Consider the following 19,700-nt stretch of genomic DNA (forward strand, 5'->3'; position numbering starts at 1 on the left):
TAGAGTTAGTGACTATACATAGATCATAAACAGAGAGTAGCAGCAGTGTACATGTAGGTAGAGTTAGTGACTATACATAGATCATAAACAGAGAGTAGCAGCAGTGTACATGTAGGTAGAGTTAAAGTGACTATACATAGATCATAAACAGAGAGTAGCAGCAGTGTACATGTAGGTAGAGTTAGTGACTATACATAGATCATAAACAGAGAGTAGCAGCAGTGTACATGTAGGTAGAGTTAGTGACTATACATAGATCATAAACAGAGAGTAGCAGCAGTGGACATGTAGGTAGAGTTAGTGACTATACATAGATCATAAACAGAGAGTAGCAGCAGTGTACATGTAGGTAGAGTTAGTGACTATACATAGATCATAAACAGAGAGTAGCAGCAGTGTACATGTAGGTAGAGTTAGTGACTATACATAGATCATAAACAGAGAGTAGCAGCAGTGTACATGTAGGTAGAGTTAGTGACTATACATAGATCATAAACAGAGAGTAGCAGCAGTGTACATGTAGGTAGAGTTAGTGACTATACATAGATCATAAACAGAGAGTAGCAGCAGTGTACATGTAGGTAGAGTTAAAGTGACTATACATAGATCATAAACAGAGAGTAGCAGCAGTGTACATGTAGGTAGAGTTAGTGACTATACATAGATCATAAACAGAGAGTAGCAGCAGTGTACATGTAGGTAGAGTTAGTGACTATACATAGATCATAAACAGAGAGTAGCAGCAGTGTACATGTAGGTAGAGTTAGTGACTATACATAGATCATAAACAGAGAGTAGCAGCAGTGTACATGTAGGTAGAGTTAGTGACTATACATAGATCATAAACAGAGAGTAGCAGCAGTGTACATGTAGGTAGAGTTAGTGACTATACATAGATCATAAACAGAGAGTAGCAGCAGTGTACATGTAGGTAGAGTTAGTGACTATACATAGATCATAAACAGAGAGTAGCAGCAGTGTACATGTAGGTAGAGTTAGTGACTATACATAGATCATAAACAGAGAGTAGCAGCAGTGTACATGTAGGTAGAGTTAGTGACTATACATAGATCATAAACAGAGAGTAGCAGCAGTGTACATGTAGGTAGAGTTAGTGACTATACATAGATCATAAACAGAGAGTAGCAGCAGTGTACATGTAGGTAGAGTTAGTGACTATACATAGATCATAAACAGAGAGTAGCAGCAGTGTACATGTAGGTAGAGTTAGTGACTATACATAGATCATAAACAGAGAGTAGCAGCAGTGTACATGTAGGTAGAGTTAAAGTGACTATACATAGATCATAAACAGAGAGTAGCAGCAGTGTACATGTAGGTAGAGTTAAAGTGACTATACATAGATCATAAACAGAGAGTAGCAGCAGTGTACATGTAGGTAGAGTTAGTGACTATACATAGATCATAAACAGAGAGTAGCAGCAGTGTACATGTAGGTAGAGTTAGTGACTATACATAGATCATAAACAGAGAGTAGCAGCAGTGTACATGTAGGTAGAGTTAAAGTGACTATACATAGATCATAAACAGAGAGTAGCAGCAGTGTACATGTAGGTAGAGTTAGTGACTATACATAGATCATAAACAGAGAGTAGCAGCAGTGTACATGTAGGTAGAGTTAAAGTGACTATACATAGATCATAAACAGAGAGTAGCAGCAGTGTACATGTAGGTAGAGTTAGTGACTATACATAGATCATAAACAGAGAGTAGCAGCAGTGTACATGTAGGTAGAGTTAAAGTGACTATACATAGATCATAAACAGAGAGTAGCAGCAGTGTACATGTAGGTAGAGTTAGTGACTATACATAGATCATAAACAGAGAGTAGCAGCAGTGTACATGTAGGTAGAGTTAGTGACTATACATAGATCATAAACAGAGAGTAGCAGCAGTGTACATGTAGGTAGAGTTAGTGACTATACATAGATCATAAACAGAGAGTAGCAGCAGTGTACATGTAGGTAGAGTTAGTGACTATACATAGATCATAAACAGAGAGTAGCAGCAGTGTACATGTAGGTAGAGTTAGTGACTATACATAGATCATAAACAGAGAGTAGCAGCAGTGTACATGTAGGTAGAGTTAGTGACTATACATAGATCATAAACAGAGAGTAGCAGCAGTGTACATGTAGGTAGAGTTAGTGACTATACATAGATCATAAACAGAGAGTAGCAGCAGTGTACATGTAGGTAGAGTTAGTGACTATACATAGATCATAAACAGAGAGTAGCAGCAGTGTACATGTAGGTAGAGTTAGTGACTATACATAGATCATAAACAGAGAGTAGCAGCAGTGTACATGTAGGTAGAGTTAGTGACTATACATAGATCATAAACAGAGAGTAGCAGCAGTGTACATGTAGGTAGAGTTAGTGACTATACATAGATCATAAACAGAGAGTAGCAGCAGTGTACATGTAGGTAGAGTTAGTGACTATACATAGATCATAAACAGAGAGTAGCAGCAGTGTACATGTAGGTAGAGTTAGTGACTATACATAGATCATAAACAGAGAGTAGCAGCAGTGTACATGTAGGTAGAGTTAGTGACTATACATAGATCATAAACAGAGAGTAGCAGCAGTGTACATGTAGGTAGAGTTAGTGACTATACATAGATCATAAACAGAGAGTAGCAGCAGTGTACATGTAGGTAGAGTTAGTGACTATACATAGATCATAAACAGAGAGTAGCAGCAGTGTACATGTAGGTAGAGTTAGTGACTATACATAGATCATAAACAGAGAGTAGCAGCAGTGTACATGTAGGTAGAGTTAGTGACTATACATAGATCATAAACAGAGAGTAGCAGCAGTGTACATGTAGGTAGAGTTAGTGACTATACATAGATCATAAACAGAGAGTAGCAGCAGTGTACATGTAGGTAGAGTTAGTGACTATACATAGATCATAAACAGAGAGTAGCAGCAGTGTACATGTAGGTAGAGTTAAAGTGACTATACATAGATCATAAACAGAGAGTAGCAGCAGTGTACATGTAGGTAGAGTTAAAGTGACTATACATAGATCATAAACAGAGAGTAGCAGCAGTGTACATGTAGGTAGAGTTAGTGACTATACATAGATCATAAACAGAGAGTAGCAGCAGTGTACATGTAGGTAGAGTTAGTGACTATACATAGATCATAAACAGAGAGTAGCAGCAGTGTACATGTAGGTAGAGTTAAAGTGACTATACATAGATCATAAACAGAGAGTAGCAGCAGTGTACATGTAGGTAGAGTTAAAGTGACTATACATAGATCATAAACAGAGAGTAGCAGCAGTGTACATGTAGGTAGAGTTAGTGACTATACATAGATCATAAACAGAGAGTAGCAGCAGTGTACATGTAGGTAGAGTTAGTGACTATACATAGATCATAAACAGAGAGTAGCAGCAGTGTACATGTAGGTAGAGTTAAAGTGACTATACATAGATCATAAACAGAGAGTAGCAGCAGTGTACATGTAGGTAGAGTTAGTGACTATACATAGATCATAAACAGAGAGTAGCAGCAGTGTACATGTAGGTAGAGTTAAAGTGACTATACATAGATCATAAACAGAGAGTAGCAGCAGTGTACATGTAGGTAGAGTTAAAGTGACTATACATAGATCATAAACAGAGAGTAGCAGCAGTGTACATGTAGGTAGAGTTAGTGACTATACATAGATCATAAACAGAGAGTAGCAGCAGTGTACATGTAGGTAGAGTTAGTGACTATACATAGATCATAAACAGAGAGTAGCAGCAGTGTACATGTAGGGTAGAGTTAGTGACTATACATGGATCATAAACAGAGAGTAGCAGCAGTGTACATGTAGGTAGAGTTAGTGACTATACATAGATCATAAACAGAGAGTAGCAGCAGTGTACATGTAGGTAGAGTTAAAGTGACTATACATAGATCATAAACAGAGAGTAGCAGCAGTGTACATGTAGGTAGAGTTAGTGACTATACATAGATCATAAACAGAGAGTAGCAGCAGTGTACATGTAGGTGGAGTTAGTGACTATACATAGATCATAAACAGAGAGTAGCAGCAGTGTACATGTAGGTAGAGTTAAAGTGACTATACATAGATCATAAACAGAGAGTAGCAGCAGTGTACATGTAGGTAGAGTTAAAGTGACTATACATAGATCATAAACAGAGAGTAGCAGCAGTGTACATGTAGGTAGAGTTAGTGACTATACATAGATCATAAACAGAGAGTAGCAGCAGTGTACATGTAGGTAGAGTTAGTGACTATACATAGATAATAAACAGAGAGTAGCAGCAGTGTACATGTAGGTAGAGTTAAAGTGACTATACATAGATCATAAACAGAGAGTAGCAGCAGTGTACATGTAGGTAGAGTTAAAGTGACTATACATAGATCATAAACAGAGAGTAGCAGCAGTGTACATGTAGGTAGAGTTAGTGACTATACATAGATCATAAACAGAGAGTAGCAGCAGTGTACATGTAGGTAGAGTTAGTGACTATACATAGATCATAAACAGAGAGTAGCAGCAGTGTACATGTAGGTAGAGTTAAAGTGACTATACATAGATCATAAACAGAGAGTAGCAGCAGTGTACATGTAGGTAGAGTTAGTGACTATACATAGAGCATAAACAGAGAGTAGCAGCAGTGTACATGTAGGTAGAGTTAGTGACTATACATAGATCATAAACAGAGAGTAGCAGCAGTGTACATGTAGGTAGAGTTAGTGACTATACATAGATCATAAACAGAGAGTAGCAGCAGTGTACATGTAGGTAGAGTTAGTGACTATACATAGATCATAAACAGAGAGTAGCAGCAGTGTACATGTAGGTAGAGTTAGTGACTATACATAGATCATAAACAGAGAGTAGCAGCAGTGTACATGTAGGTAGAGTTAAAGTGACTATACATAGATCATAAACAGAGAGTAGCAGCAGTGGACATGTAGGTAGAGTTAGTGACTATACATAGATCATAAACAGAGAGTAGCAGCAGTGTACATGTAGGTAGAGTTAGTGACTATACATAGATCATAAACAGAGAGTAGCAGCAGTGTACATGTAGGTAGAGTTAGTGACTATACATAGATCATAAACAGAGAGTAGCAGCAGTGTACATGTAGGTAGAGTTAAAGTGACTATACATAGATCATAAACAGAGAGTAGCAGCAGTGTACATGTAGGTAGAGTTAGTGACTATACATAGATCATAAACAGAGAGTAGCAGCAGTGTACATGTAGGTAGAGTTAAAGTGACTATACATAGATCATAAACAGAGAGTAGCAGCAGTGTACATGTAGGTAGAGTTAAAGTGACTATACATAGATCATAAACAGAGAGTAGCAGCAGTGTACATGTAGGTAGAGTTAAAGTGACTATACATAGATCATAAACAGAGAGTAGCAGCAGTGTACATGTAGGTAGAGTTAAAGTGACTATACATAGATCATAAACAGAGAGTAGCAGCAGTGTACATGTAGGTAGAGTTAAAGTGACTATACATAGATCATAAACAGAGAGTAGCAGCAGTGTACATGTAGGTAGAGTTAGTGACTATACATAGATCATAAACAGAGAGTAGCAGCAGTGTACATGTAGGTAGAGTTAGTGACTATACATAGATCATAAACAGAGAGTAGCAGCAGTGTACATGTAGGTAGAGTTAAAGTGACTATACATAGATCATAAACAGAGAGTAGCAGCAGTGTACATGTAGGTAGAGTTAGTGACTATACATAGATCATAAACAGAGAGTAGCAGCAGTGTACATGTAGGTAGAGTTAAAGTGACTATACATAGATCATAAACAGAGAGTAGCAGCAGTGTACATGTAGGTAGAGTTAAAGTGACTATACATGGATCATAAACAGAGAGTAGCAGCAGTGTACATGTAGGTAGAGTTAGTGACTATACATAGATCATAAACAGAGAGTAGCAGCAGTGTACATGTAGGTAGAGTTAGTGACTATACATAGATCATAAACAGAGAGTAGCAGCAGTGTACATGTAGGGAGAGTTAGTGACTATACATGGATCATAAACAGAGAGTAGCAGCAGTGTACATGTAGGTAGAGTTAGTGACTATACATAGATCATAAACAGAGAGTAGCAGCAGTGTACATGTAGGTAGAGTTAAAGTGACTATACATAGATCATAAACAGAGAGTAGCAGCAGTGTACATGTAGGTAGAGTTAAAGTGACTATACATAGATCATAAACAGAGAGTAGCAGCAGTGTACATGTAGGTGGAGTTAGTGACTATACATAGATCATAAACAGAGAGTAGCAGCAGTGTACATGTAGGTAGAGTTAAAGTGACTATACATAGATCATAAACAGAGAGTAGCAGCAGTGTACATGTAGGTAGAGTTAAAGTGACTATACATAGATCATAAACAGAGAGTAGCAGCAGTGTACATGTAGGTAGAGTTAGTGACTATACATAGATCATAAACAGAGAGTAGCAGCAGTGTACATGTAGGTAGAGTTAGTGACTATACATAGATCATAAACAGAGAGTAGCAGCAGTGTACATGTAGGTAGAGTTAGTGACTATACATAGATCATAAACAGAGAGTAGCAGCAGTGTACATGTAGGTAGAGTTAGTGACTATACATAGATCATAAACAGAGAGTAGCAGCAGTGTACATGTAGGTAGAGTTAGTGACTATACATAGATCATAAACAGAGAGTAGCAGCAGTGTACATGTAGGTAGAGTTAAAGTGACTATACATAGATCATAAACAGAGAGTAGCAGCAGTGGACATGTAGGTAGAGTTAAAGTGACTATACATAGATCATAAACAGAGAGTAGCAGCAGTGTACATGTAGGTAGAGTTAGTGACTATACATAGATCATAAACAGAGAGTAGCAGCAGTGTACATGTAGGTAGAGTTAGTGACTATACATAGATCATAAACAGAGAGTAGCAGCAGTGTACATGTAGGTAGAGTTAAAGTGACTATACATAGATCATAAACAGAGAGTAGCAGCAGTGTACATGTAGGTAGAGTTAGTGACTATACATAGATCATAAACAGAGAGTAGCAGCAGTGTACATGTAGGTAGAGTTAGTGACTATACATAGATCATAAACAGAGAGTAGCAGCAGTGTACATGTAGGTAGAGTTAAAGTGACTATACATAGATCATAAACAGAGAGTAGCAGCAGTGTACATGTAGGTAGAGCAGTGACTATACATAGATCATAAACAGAGAGTAGCAGCAGTGTACATGTAGGTAGAAGTGACTATACATAGATCATAAACAGAGAGTAGCAGCAGTGTACATGTAGGTAGAGTTAGTGACTATACATAGATCATAAACAGAGAGTAGCAGCAGTGTACATGTAGGTAGAGTTAAAGTGACTATACATAGATCATAAACAGAGAGTAGCAGCAGTGTACATGTAGGTAGAGTTAGTGACTATACATAGATCATAAACAGAGAGTAGCAGCAGTGTACATGTAGGTAGAGTTAAAGTGACTATACATAGATCATAAACAGAGAGTAGCAGCAGTGTACATGTAGGTAGAGTTAAAGTGACTATACATGGATCATAAACAGAGAGTAGCAGCAGTGTACATGTAGGTAGAGTTAGTGACTATACATAGATCATAAACAGAGAGTAGCAGCAGTGTACATGTAGGTAGAGTTAGTGACTATACATAGATCATAAACAGAGAGTAGCAGCAGTGTACATGTAGGAGAGTTAGTGACTATACATGGATCATAAACAGAGAGTAGCAGCAGTGTACATGTAGGTAGAGTTAGTGACTATACATAGATCATAAACAGAGAGTAGCAGCAGTGTACATGTAGGTAGAGTTAAAGTGACTATACATAGATCATAAACAGAGAGTAGCAGCAGTGTACATGTAGGTAGAGTTAAAGTGACTATACATAGATCATAAACAGAGAGTAGCAGCAGTGTACATGTAGGTAGAGTTAGTGACTATACATAGATCATAAACAGAGAGTAGCAGCAGTGTACATGTAGGTAGAGTTAAAGTGACTATACATAGATCATAAACAGAGAGTAGCAGCAGTGTACATGTAGGTAGAGTTAAAGTGACTATACATAGATCATAAACAGAGAGTAGCAGCAGTGTACATGTAGGTAGAGTTAGTGACTATACATAGATCATAAACAGAGAGTAGCAGCAGTGTACATGTAGGTAGAGTTAGTGACTATACATAGATCATAAACAGAGAGTAGCAGCAGTGTACATGTAGGTAGAGTTAAAGTGACTATACATAGATCATAAACAGAGAGTAGCAGCAGTGTACATGTAGGTAGAGTTAAAGTGACTATACATAGATCATAAACAGAGAGTAGCAGCAGTGTACATGTAGGTAGAGTTAGTGACTATACATAGATCATAAACAGAGAGTAGCAGCAGTGTACATGTAGGTAGAGTTAGTGACTATACATAGATCATAAACAGAGAGTAGCAGCAGTGTACATGTAGGTAGAGTTAAAGTGACTATACATAGATCATAAACAGAGAGTAGCAGCAGTGTACATGTAGGTAGAGTTAGTGACTATACATAGATCATAAACAGAGAGTAGCAGCAGTGTACATGTAGGTAGAGTTAAAGTGACTATACATAGATCATAAACAGAGAGTAGCAGCAGTGTACATGTAGGTAGAGTTAAAGTGACTATACATGGATCATAAACAGAGAGTAGCAGCAGTGTACATGTAGGTAGAGTTAGTGACTATACATAGATCATAAACAGAGAGTAGCAGCAGTGTACATGTAGGTAGAGTTAGTGACTATACATAGATCATAAACAGAGAGTAGCAGCAGTGTACATGTAGGTAGAGTTAAAGTGACTATACATAGATCATAAACAGAGAGTAGCAGCAGTGTACATGTAGGTAGAGTTAGTGACTATACATAGATCATAAACAGAGAGTAGCAGCAGTGTACATGTAGGTAGAGTTAGTGACTATACATAGATCATAAACAGAGAGTAGCAGCAGTGTACATGTAGGTAGAGTTAGTGACTATACATAGATCATAAACAGAGAGTAGCAGCAGTGTACATGTAGGTAGAGTTAGTGACTATACATAGATCATAAACAGAGAGTAGCAGCAGTGTACATGTAGGTAGAGTTAGTGACTATACATAGATCATAAACAGAGAGTAGCAGCAGTGTACATGTAGGTAGAGTTAGTGACTATACATAGATCATAAACAGAGAGTAGCAGCAGTGTACATGTAGGTAGAGTTAAAGTGACTATACATAGATCATAAACAGAGAGTAGCAGCAGTGTACATGTAGGTAGAGTTAGTGACTATACATAGATCATAAACAGAGAGTAGCAGCAGTGTACATGTAGGTAGAGTTAGTGACTATACATAGATCATAAACAGAGAGTAGCAGCAGTGTACATGTAGGTAGAGTTAGTGACTATACATAGATCATAAACAGAGAGTAGCAGCAGTGTACATGTAGGTAGAGTTAGTGACTATACATAGATCATAAACAGAGAGTAGCAGCAGTGTACATGTAGGTAGAGTTAGTGACTATACATAGATCATAAACAGAGAGTAGCAGCAGTGTACATGTAGGTAGAGTTAGTGACTATACATAGATCATAAACAGAGAGTAGCAGCAGTGTACATGTTAGTGACTATACATAGATCATAAACAGAGAGTAGCAGCAGTGTACATTAGAGTTAGTGACTATACATAGATCATAAACAGAGAGTAGCAGCAGTGTACATGTAGGTAGAGTTAGTGACTATACATAGATCATAAACAGAGAGTAGCAGCAGTGTACATGTAGGTAGAGTTAAAGTGACTATACATAGATCATAAACAGAGAGTAGCAGCAGTGTACATGTAGGTAGAGTTAGTGACTATACATAGATCATAAACAGAGAGTAGCAGCAGTGTACATGTAGGTAGAGTTAGTGACTATACATAGATCATAAACAGAGAGTAGCAGCAGTGTACATGTAGGTAGAGTTAGTGACTATACATAGATCATAAACAGAGTAGTAGCAGCAGTGTACATGTAGGTAGAGTTAGTGACTATACATAGATCATAAACAGAGAGTAGCAGCAGTGTACATGTAGGTAGAGTTAGTGACTATACATAGATCATAAACAGAGAGTAGCAGCAGTGTACATGTAGGTAGAGTTAAAGTGACTATACATAGATCATAAACAGAGAGTAGCAGCAGTGTACATGTAGGTAGAGTTAGTGACTATACATAGATCATAAACAGAGAGTAGCAGCAGTGTACATGTAGGTAGAGTTAAAGTGACTATACATAGATCATAAACAGAGAGTAGCAGCAGTGTACATGTAGGTAGAGTTAGTGACTATACATAGATCATAAACAGAGAGTAGCAGCAGTGTACATGTAGGTAGAGTTAGTGACTATACATAGATCATAAACAGAGAGTAGCAGCAGTGTACATGTAGGTAGAGTTAAAGTGACTATACATAGATCATAAACAGAGAGTAGCAGCAGTGTACATGTAGGTAGAGTTAGTGACTATACATAGATCATAAACAGAGAGTAGCAGCAGTGTACATGTAGGTAGAGTTAAAGTGACTATACATAGATCATAAACAGAGAGTAGCAGCAGTGTACATGTAGGTAGAGTTAAAGTGACTATACATAGATCATAAACAGAGAGTAGCAGCAGTGTACATGTAGGTAGAGTTAGTGACTATACATAGATCATAAACAGAGAGTAGCAGCAGTGTACATGTAGGTAGAGTTAGTGACTATACATAGATCATAAACAGCAGTGTACATGTAGGTAGAGTTAGTGACTATACATAGATCATGTAGCAGCAGTGTACATGTAGGTAGAGTTAGTGACTATACATAGATCATAAACAGAGAGTAGCAGCAGTGTACATGTAGGTAGAGTTAGTGACTATACATAGATCATAAACAGAGAGTAGCAGCAGTGTACATGTAGGTAGAGTTAGTGACTATACATAGATCATAAACAGAGAGTAGCAGCAGTGTACATGTAGGTAGAGTTAAAGTGACTATACATAGATCATAAACAGAGAGTAGCAGCAGTGTACATGTAGGTAGAGTTAGTGACTATACATAGATCATAAACAGAGAGTAGCAGCAGTGTACATGTAGGTAGAGTTAGTGACTATACATAGATCATAAACAGAGAGTAGCAGCAGTGTACATGTAGGTAGAGTTAAAGTGACTATACATAGATCATAAACAGAGAGTAGCAGCAGTGGACATGTAGGTAGAGTTAAAGTGACTATACATAGATCATAAACAGAGAGTAGCAGCAGTGTACATGTAGGTAGAGTTAGTGACTATACATAGATCATAAACAGAGAGTAGCAGCAGTGTACATGTAGGTAGAGTTAGTGACTATACATAGATCATAAACAGAGAGTAGCAGCAGTGTACATGTAGGTAGAGTTAGTGACTATACATAGATCATAAACATAGCAGCAGTGTACATGTAGGTAGAGTTAGTGACTATACATAGATCATAAACAGAGAGTAGCAGCAGTGTACATGTAGGTAGAGTTAGTGACTATACATAGATCATAAACAGAGAGTAGCAGCAGTGTACATGTAGGTAGAGAGTGTATACATAGATCATGACTATACATAGATCATAAACAGAGAGTAGCAGCAGTGTACATGTAGGTAGAGTTAGTGACTATACATAGATCATAAACAGAGAGTAGCAGCAGTGTACATGTAGGTAGAGTTAAAGTGACTATACATAGATCATAAACAGAGAGTAGCAGCAGTGTACATGTAGGTAGAGTTAGTGACTATACATAGATCATAAACAGAGAGTAGCAGCAGTGTACATGTAGGTAGAGTTAGTGACTATACATAGATCATAAACAGAGAGTAGCAGCAGTGTACATGTAGGTAGAGTTAGTGACTATACATAGATCATAAACAGAGAGTAGCAGCAGTGTACATGTAGGTAGAGTTAGTGACTATACATAGATCATAAACAGAGAGTAGCAGCAGTGTACATGTAGGTAGAGTTAGTGACTATACATAGATCATAAACAGAGAGTAGCAGCAGTGTACATGTAGGTAGAGTTAGTGACTATACATAGATCATAAACAGAGAGTAGCAGCAGTGTACATGTAGGTAGAGTTAGTGACTATACATAGATCATAAACAGAGAGTAGCAGCAGTGTACATGTAGGTAGAGTTAGTGACTATACATAGATCATAAACAGAGAGTAGCAGCAGTGTACATGTAGGTAGAGTTAGTGACTATACATAGATCATAAACAGAGAGTAGCAGCAGTGTACATGTAGGTAGAGTTAAAGTGACTATACATAGATCATAAACAGAGAGTAGCAGCAGTGTACATGTAGGTAGAGTTAGTGACTATACATAGATCATAAACAGAGAGTAGCAGCAGTGGACATGTAGGTAGAGTTAAAGTGACTATACATAGATCATAAACAGAGAGTAGCAGCAGTGTACATGTAGGTAGAGTTAAAGTGACTATACATAGATCATAAACAGAGAGTAGCAGCAGTGGACATGTAGGTAGAGTTAGTGACTATACATAGATCATAAACAGAGAGTAGCAGCAGTGTACATGTAGGTAGAGTTAGTGACTATACATAGATCATAAACAGAGAGTAGCAGCAGTGTACATGTAGGTAGAGTTAGTGACTATACATAGATCATAAACAGAGAGTAGCAGCAGTGTACATGTAGGTAGAGTTAGTGACTATACATAGATCATAAACAGAGAGTAGCAGCAGTGTACATGTAGGTAGAGTTAGTGACTATACATAGATCATAAACAGAGAGTAGCAGCAGTGTACATGTAGGTAGAGTTAAAGTGACTATACATAGATCATAAACAGTAGCAGCAGTGTACATGTAGGTAGAGTTAAAGTGACTATACATAGATCATAAACAGAGAGTAGCAGCAGTGTACATGTAGGTAGAGTTAGTGACTATACATAGATCATAAACAGAGAGTAGCAGCAGTGTACATGTAGGTAGAGTTAGTGACTATACATAGATCATAAACAGAGAGTAGCAGCAGTGTACATGTAGGTAGAGTTAAAGTGACTATACATAGATCATAAACAGAGAGTAGCAGCAGTGTACATGTAGGTAGAGTTAGTGACTATACATAGATCATAAACAGAGAGTAGCAGCAGTGTACATGTAGGTAGAGTTAGTGACTATACATAGATCATAAACAGAGAGTAGCAGCAGTGTACATGTAGGTAGAGTTAGTGACTATACATAGATCATAAACAGAGAGTAGCAGCAGTGTACATGTAGGTAGAGTTAGTGACTATACATAGATCATAAACAGAGAGTAGCAGCAGTGTACATGTAGGTAGAGTTAGTGACTATACATAGATCATAAACAGAGAGTAGCAGCAGTGTACATGTAGGTAGAGTTAGTGACTATACATAGATCATAAACAGAGAGTAGCAGCAGTGTACATGTAGGTAGAGTTAAAGTGACTATACATAGATCATAAACAGAGAGTAGCAGCAGTGTACATGTAGGTAGAGTTAAAGTGACTATACATAGATCATAAACAGAGAGTAGCAGCAGTGTACATGTAGGTAGAGTTAGTGACTATACATAGATCATAAACAGAGAGTAGCAGCAGTGTACATGTAGGTAGAGTTAGTGACTATACATAGATCATAAACAGAGAGTAGCAGCAGTGTACATGTAGGTAGAGTTAGTGACTATACATAGATCATAAACAGAGAGTAGCAGCAGTGTACATGTAGGTAGAGTTAGTGACTATACATAGATCATAAACAGAGAGTAGCAGCAGTGTACATGTAGGTAGAGTTAGTGACTATACATAGATCATAAACAGAGAGTAGCAGCAGTGTACATGTAGGTAGAGTTAGTGACTATACATAGATCATAAACAGAGAGTAGCAGCAGTGGACATGTAGGTAGAGTTAGTGACTATACATAGATCATAAACAGAGAGTAGCAGCAGTGTACATGTAGGTAGAGTTAGTGACTATACATAGATCATAAACAGAGAGTAGCAGCAGTGTACATGTAGGTAGAGTTAGTGACTATACATAGATCATAGTAGCAGCAGTGTACATGTAGGTAGAGTTAAAGTGACTATACATAGATCATAAACAGAGAGTAGCAGCAGTGTACATGTAGGTAGAGTTAGTGACTATACATAGATCATAAACAGAGAGTAGCAGCAGTGTACATGTAGGTAGAGTTAGTGACTATACATAGATCATAAACAGAGAGTAGCAGCAGTGTACATGTAGGTAGAGTTAGTGACTATACATAGATCATAAACAGAGAGTAGCAGCAGTGGACATGTAGGTAGAGTTAGTGACTATACATAGATCAGAGAGTAGCAGCAGTGTACATGTAGGTAGAGTTAGTGACTATACATAGATCATAAACAGAGAGTAGCAGCAGTGGACATGTAGGTAGAGTTAAAGTGACTATACATAGATCATAAACAGAGAGTAGCAGCAGTGTACATGTAGGTAGAGTTAGTGACTATACATAGATCATAAACAGAGAGTAGCAGCAGTGTACATGTAGGTAGAGTTAAAGTGACTATACATAGATCATAAACAGAGAGTAGCAGCAGTGTACATGTAGGTAGAGTTAGTGACTATACATAGATCATAAACAGAGAGTAGCAGCAGTGTACATGTAGGTAGAGTTAGTGACTATACATAGATCATAAACAGAGAGTAGCAGCAGTGTACATGTAGGTAGAGTTAAAGTGACTATACATAGATCATAAACAGAGAGTAGCAGCAGTGGACATGTAGGTAGAGTTAGTGACTATACATAGATCATAAACAGAGAGTAGCAGCAGTGGACATGTAGGTAGAGTTAAAGTGACTATACATAGATCATAAACAGAGAGTAGCAGCAGTGTACATGTAGGTAGAGTTAAAGTGACTATACATAGATCATAAACAGAGAGTAGCAGCAGTACATGTAGGTAGTGTACATAGATCATAAAGGTAGCAGCAGTGTACATGTAGGTAGAGTTAGTGACTATACATAGATCATAAACAGAGAGTAGCAGCAGTGTACATGTAGGTAGAGTTAGTGACTATACATAGATCATAAACAGAGAGTAGCAGCAGTGGACATGTAGGTAGAGTTAAAGTGACTATACATAGATCATAAACAGAGAGTAGCAGCAGTGTACATGTAGGTAGAGTTGTGACATGATCATAGGTAGTACATGTTAGTGACTATACATAGATCATAAACAGAGAGTAGCAGCAGTGTACATGTAGGTAGAGTTAAAGTGACTATACATAGATCATAAACAGAGAGTAGCAGCAGTGTACATGTAGGTAGAGTTAAAGTGACTATACATAGATCATAAACAGAGAGTAGCAGCAGTGGACATGTAGGTAGAGTTAGTGACTATACATAGATCATAAACAGAGAGTAGCAGCAGTGTACATGTAGGTAGAGTTAGTGACTATACATAGATCATAAACAGAGAGTAGCAGCAGTGTACATGTAGGTAGAGTTAGTGACTATACATAGATCATAAACAGAGAGTAGCAGCAGTGTACATGTAGGTAGAGTTAGTGACTATACATAGATCATAAACAGAGAGTAGCAGCAGTGTACATGTAGGTAGAGTTAAAGTGACTATACATAGATCATAAACAGAGAGTAGCAGCAGTGTACATGTAGGTAGAGTTAGTGACTATACATAGATCATAAACAGAGAGTAGCAGCAGTGTACATGTAGGTAGAGTTAGTGACTATACATAGATCATAAACAGAGAGTAGCAGCAGTGTACATGTAGGTAGAGTTAAAGTGACTATACATAGATCATAAACAGAGAGTAGCAGCAGTGTACATGTAGGTAGAGTTAGTGACTATACATAGATCATAAACAGAGAGTAGCAGCAGTGTACATGTAGGTAGAGTTAGTGACTATACATAGATCATAAACAGAGAGTAGCAGCAGTGTACATGTAGGTAGAGTTAGTGACTATACATAGATCATAAACAGAGAGTAGCAGCAGTGTACATGTAGGTAGAGTTAGTGACTATACATAGATCATAAACAGAGAGTAGCAGCAGTGTACATGTAGGTAGAGTTAGTGACTATACATAGATCATAAACAGAGTGTACATGTAGTAGCAGTGTACATGTAGGTAGAGTTAGTTAAAGTGACTATACATAGATCATAAACAGAGAGTAGCAGCAGTGTACATGTAGGTAGAGTTAGTGACTATACATAGATCATAAACAGAGAGTAGCAGCAGTGTACATGTAGGTAGAGTTAGTGACTATACATAGATCATAAACAGAGAGTAGCAGCAGTGTACATGTAGGTAGAGTTAGTGACTATACATAGATCATAAACAGAGAGTAGCAGCAGTGTACATGTAGGCAGAGAGTTAAAGTGACTATACATAGATCATAAACAGAGAGTAGCAGCAGTGTACATGTAGGTAGAGTTAGTGACTATACATAGATCATAAACAGAACAGCCGTGGACATGTAGGTAGAGTTAGTGACTATACATAGTGTAGCACATGTACATGTAGGTAGAGTTAGTGACTATACATAGATCATAAACAGAGAGTAGCAGCAGTGGACATGTAGGTAGAGTTAAGTAGTGACTATACATAGATCATAAACAGAGAGTAGCAGCAGTGGACATGTAGGTAGAGTTAGTGACTATACATAGATCATAAACAGAGAGTAGCAGCAGTGTACATGTAGGTAGAGTTAAAGTGACTATACATAGATCATAAACAGAGAGTAGCAGCAGTGGACATGTAGGTAGAGTTAGTGACTATACATAGATCATAAACAGAGAGTAGCAGCAGTGTACATGTAGGTAGAGTTAGTGACTATACATAGATCATAAACAGAGAGTAGCAGCAGTGTACATGTAGGTAGAGTTAGTGACTATACATAGTAGAGTAGCAGCAGTGTACATGTAGGTAGAGTTAGTGACTATACATAGATCATAAACAGAGAGTAGCAGCAGTGTACATGTAGGTAGAGTTAGTGACTATACATAGATCATAAACAGAGAGTAGCAGCAGTGTACATGTAGGTAGAGTTAGTGACTATACATAGATCATAAACAGAGAGTAGCAGCAGTGTACATGTAGGTAGAGTTAAAGTGACTATACATAGATCATAAACAGAGAGTAGCAGCAGTGTACATGTAGGTAGAGTTAAAGTGACTATACATAGATCATAAACAGAGAGTAGCAGCAGTGGACATGTAGGTAGAGTTAAAGTGACTATACATAGATCATAAACAGAGAGTAGCAGCAGTGGACATGTAGGTAGAGTTAGTGACTATACATAGATCATAAACAGAGAGTAGCAGCAGTGGACATGTAGGTAGAGTTAGTGACTATACATAGATCATAAACAGAGAGTAGCAGCAGTGTACATGTAGGTAGAGTTAGTGACTATACATAGATCATAAACAGAGAGTAGCAGCAGTGTACATGTAGGTAGAGTTAGTGACTATACATAGATCATAAACAGAGAGTAGCAGCAGTGTACATGTAGGTAGAGTTAGTGACTATACATAGATCATAAACAGAGAGTAGCAGCAGTGTACATGTAGGTAGAGTTAAAGTGACTATACATAGATCATAAACAGAGAGTAGCAGCAGTGTACATGTAGGTAGAGTTAGTGACTATACATAGATCATAAACAGAGAGTAGCAGCAGTGGACATGTAGGTAGAGTTAAAGTGACTATACATAGATCATAAACAGAGAGTAGCAGCAGTGTACATGTAGGTAGAGTTAGTGACTATACATAGATCATAAACAGAGAGTAGCAGCAGTGGACATGTAGGTAGAGTTAGTGACTATACATAGATCATAAACAGAGAGTAGCAGCAGTGTACATGTAGGTAGAGTTAGTGACTATACATAGATCATAAACAGAGAGTAGCAGCAGTGGACATGTAGGTAGAGTTAGTGACTATACATAGATCATAAACATAGCAGTGGACATGTAGGTAGAGTTAAAGTGACTATACATAGATCATAAACAGAGAGTAGCAGCAGTGGACATGTAGGTAGAGTTAGTGACTATACATAGATCATGAACAGAGAGTAGCAGCAGTGGACATGTAGGTAGAGTTAAAGTGACTATACATAGATCATAAACAGAGAGTAGCAGCAGTGTACATGTAGGTAGAGTTAAAGTGACTATACATAGATCATAAACAGAGAGTAGCAGCAGTGTACATGTAGGTAGAGTTAGTGACTATACATAGATCATGAACAGAGAGTAGCAGCAGTGGACATGTAGGTAGAGTTAGTGACTATACATAGATCACAGAGATAAACAGAGTTAAAGTAGCAGCAGTGTACATGTAGGTAGAGTTAAAGTGACTATACATAGATCATAAACAGAGAGTAGCAGCAGTGTACATGTAGGTAGAGTTAGTGACTATACATAGATCATAAACAGAGAGTAGCAGCAGTGGACATGTAGGTAGAGTTAGTGACTATACATAGATCATAAACAGAGAGTAGCAGCAGTGTACATGTAGGTAGAGTTAGTGACTATACATAGATCATAAACAGAGAGTAGCAGCAGTGTACATGTAGGTAGAGTTAGTGACTATACATAGATCATAAACAGAGTAGTAGCAGCAGTGTAGATCATGTAGCAGCAGTGTACATGTAGGTAGAGTTAGTGACTATACATAGATCATAAACAGAGAGTAGCAGCAGTGTACATGTAGGTAGAGTTAGTGACTATACATAGATCATAAACAGAGAGTAGCAGCAGTGTACATGTAGGTAGAGTTAAAGTGACTATACATAGATCATAAACAGAGAGTAGCAGCAGTGTACATGTAGGTAGAGTTAAAGTGACTATACATAGATCATAAACAGAGAGTAGCAGCACTGTACATGTAGGTAGAGTTAAAGTGACTATACATAGATCATAAACAGAGAGTAGCAGCAGTGTACATGTAGGTAGAGTTAGTGACTATACATAGTAGGTAGCAGTGTACATTAGGTAAGTTAAGAGAGTAGCAGCAGTGTACATGTAGGTAGAGTTAGTGACTATACATAGATCATAAACAGAGAGTAGCAGCAGTGTACATGTAGGTAGAGTTAGTGACTATACATAGATCATAAACAGAGAGTAGCAGCAGTGTACATGTAGGTAGAGTTAGTGACTATACATAGATCATAAACAGAGAGTAGCAGCAGTGTACATGTAGGTAGAGTTAGTGACTATACATAGATCATAAACAGAGAGTAGCAGCAGTGTACATGTAGGTAGAGTTAAAGTGACTATACATAGATCATAAACAGAGAGTAGCAGCAGTGTACATGTAGGTAGAGTTAGTGACTATACATAGATCATAAACAGAGAGTAGCAGCAGTGTACATGTAGGTAGAGTTAGTGACTATACATAGATCATAAACAGAGAGTAGCAGCAGTGTACATGTAGGTAGAGTTAAGTGACTATACATAGATCATAAACAGAGAGTAGCAGCAGTGTACATGTAGGTAGAGTTAAGTGACTATACATAGATCATAAACAGAGAGTAGCAGCAGTGTACATGTAGGTAGAGTTAGTGACTATACATAGATCATAAACAGAGAGTAGCAGCAGTGTACATGTAGGTAGAGTTAGTGACTATACATAGAT

At 37.7% G+C, this 19,700-nt stretch overlaps 1 long non-coding RNA gene across 11 annotated transcripts; it reads left to right on the forward strand.

Annotated features, from left to right (window-relative positions):
* The first annotated feature begins 58 nt into the window (after window positions 1-58).
* On the forward strand, window positions 59-18,662 carry LOC127924140 (uncharacterized). 11 transcript variants are annotated; one of them, XR_008116908.1, is made up of 7 exons: window positions 14,128-14,369; window positions 14,834-14,891; window positions 15,111-15,168; window positions 16,714-16,889; window positions 17,230-17,407; window positions 17,818-17,991; window positions 18,466-18,662. It is a non-coding gene; the product is annotated as an uncharacterized LOC127924140 (long non-coding RNA). The 11 variants fall into 11 exon arrangements; XR_008116911.1 differs by lacking the exon at window positions 15,111-15,168 and having other exon boundaries at window positions 16,832-16,889; XR_008116912.1 differs by lacking the exons at window positions 14,128-14,369; window positions 14,834-14,891; window positions 15,111-15,168; window positions 16,714-16,889 and adding exons at window positions 59-291; window positions 13,912-14,027.
* The last annotated feature ends 1,038 nt before the right edge of the window (window positions 18,663-19,700 follow it).

The sequence above is a fragment of the Oncorhynchus keta genome, unplaced genomic scaffold, assembly GCF_023373465.1.
Source record: "Oncorhynchus keta strain PuntledgeMale-10-30-2019 unplaced genomic scaffold, Oket_V2 Un_contig_3724_pilon_pilon, whole genome shotgun sequence".
Lineage (NCBI taxonomy): Eukaryota > Metazoa > Chordata > Actinopteri > Salmoniformes > Salmonidae > Oncorhynchus > Oncorhynchus keta.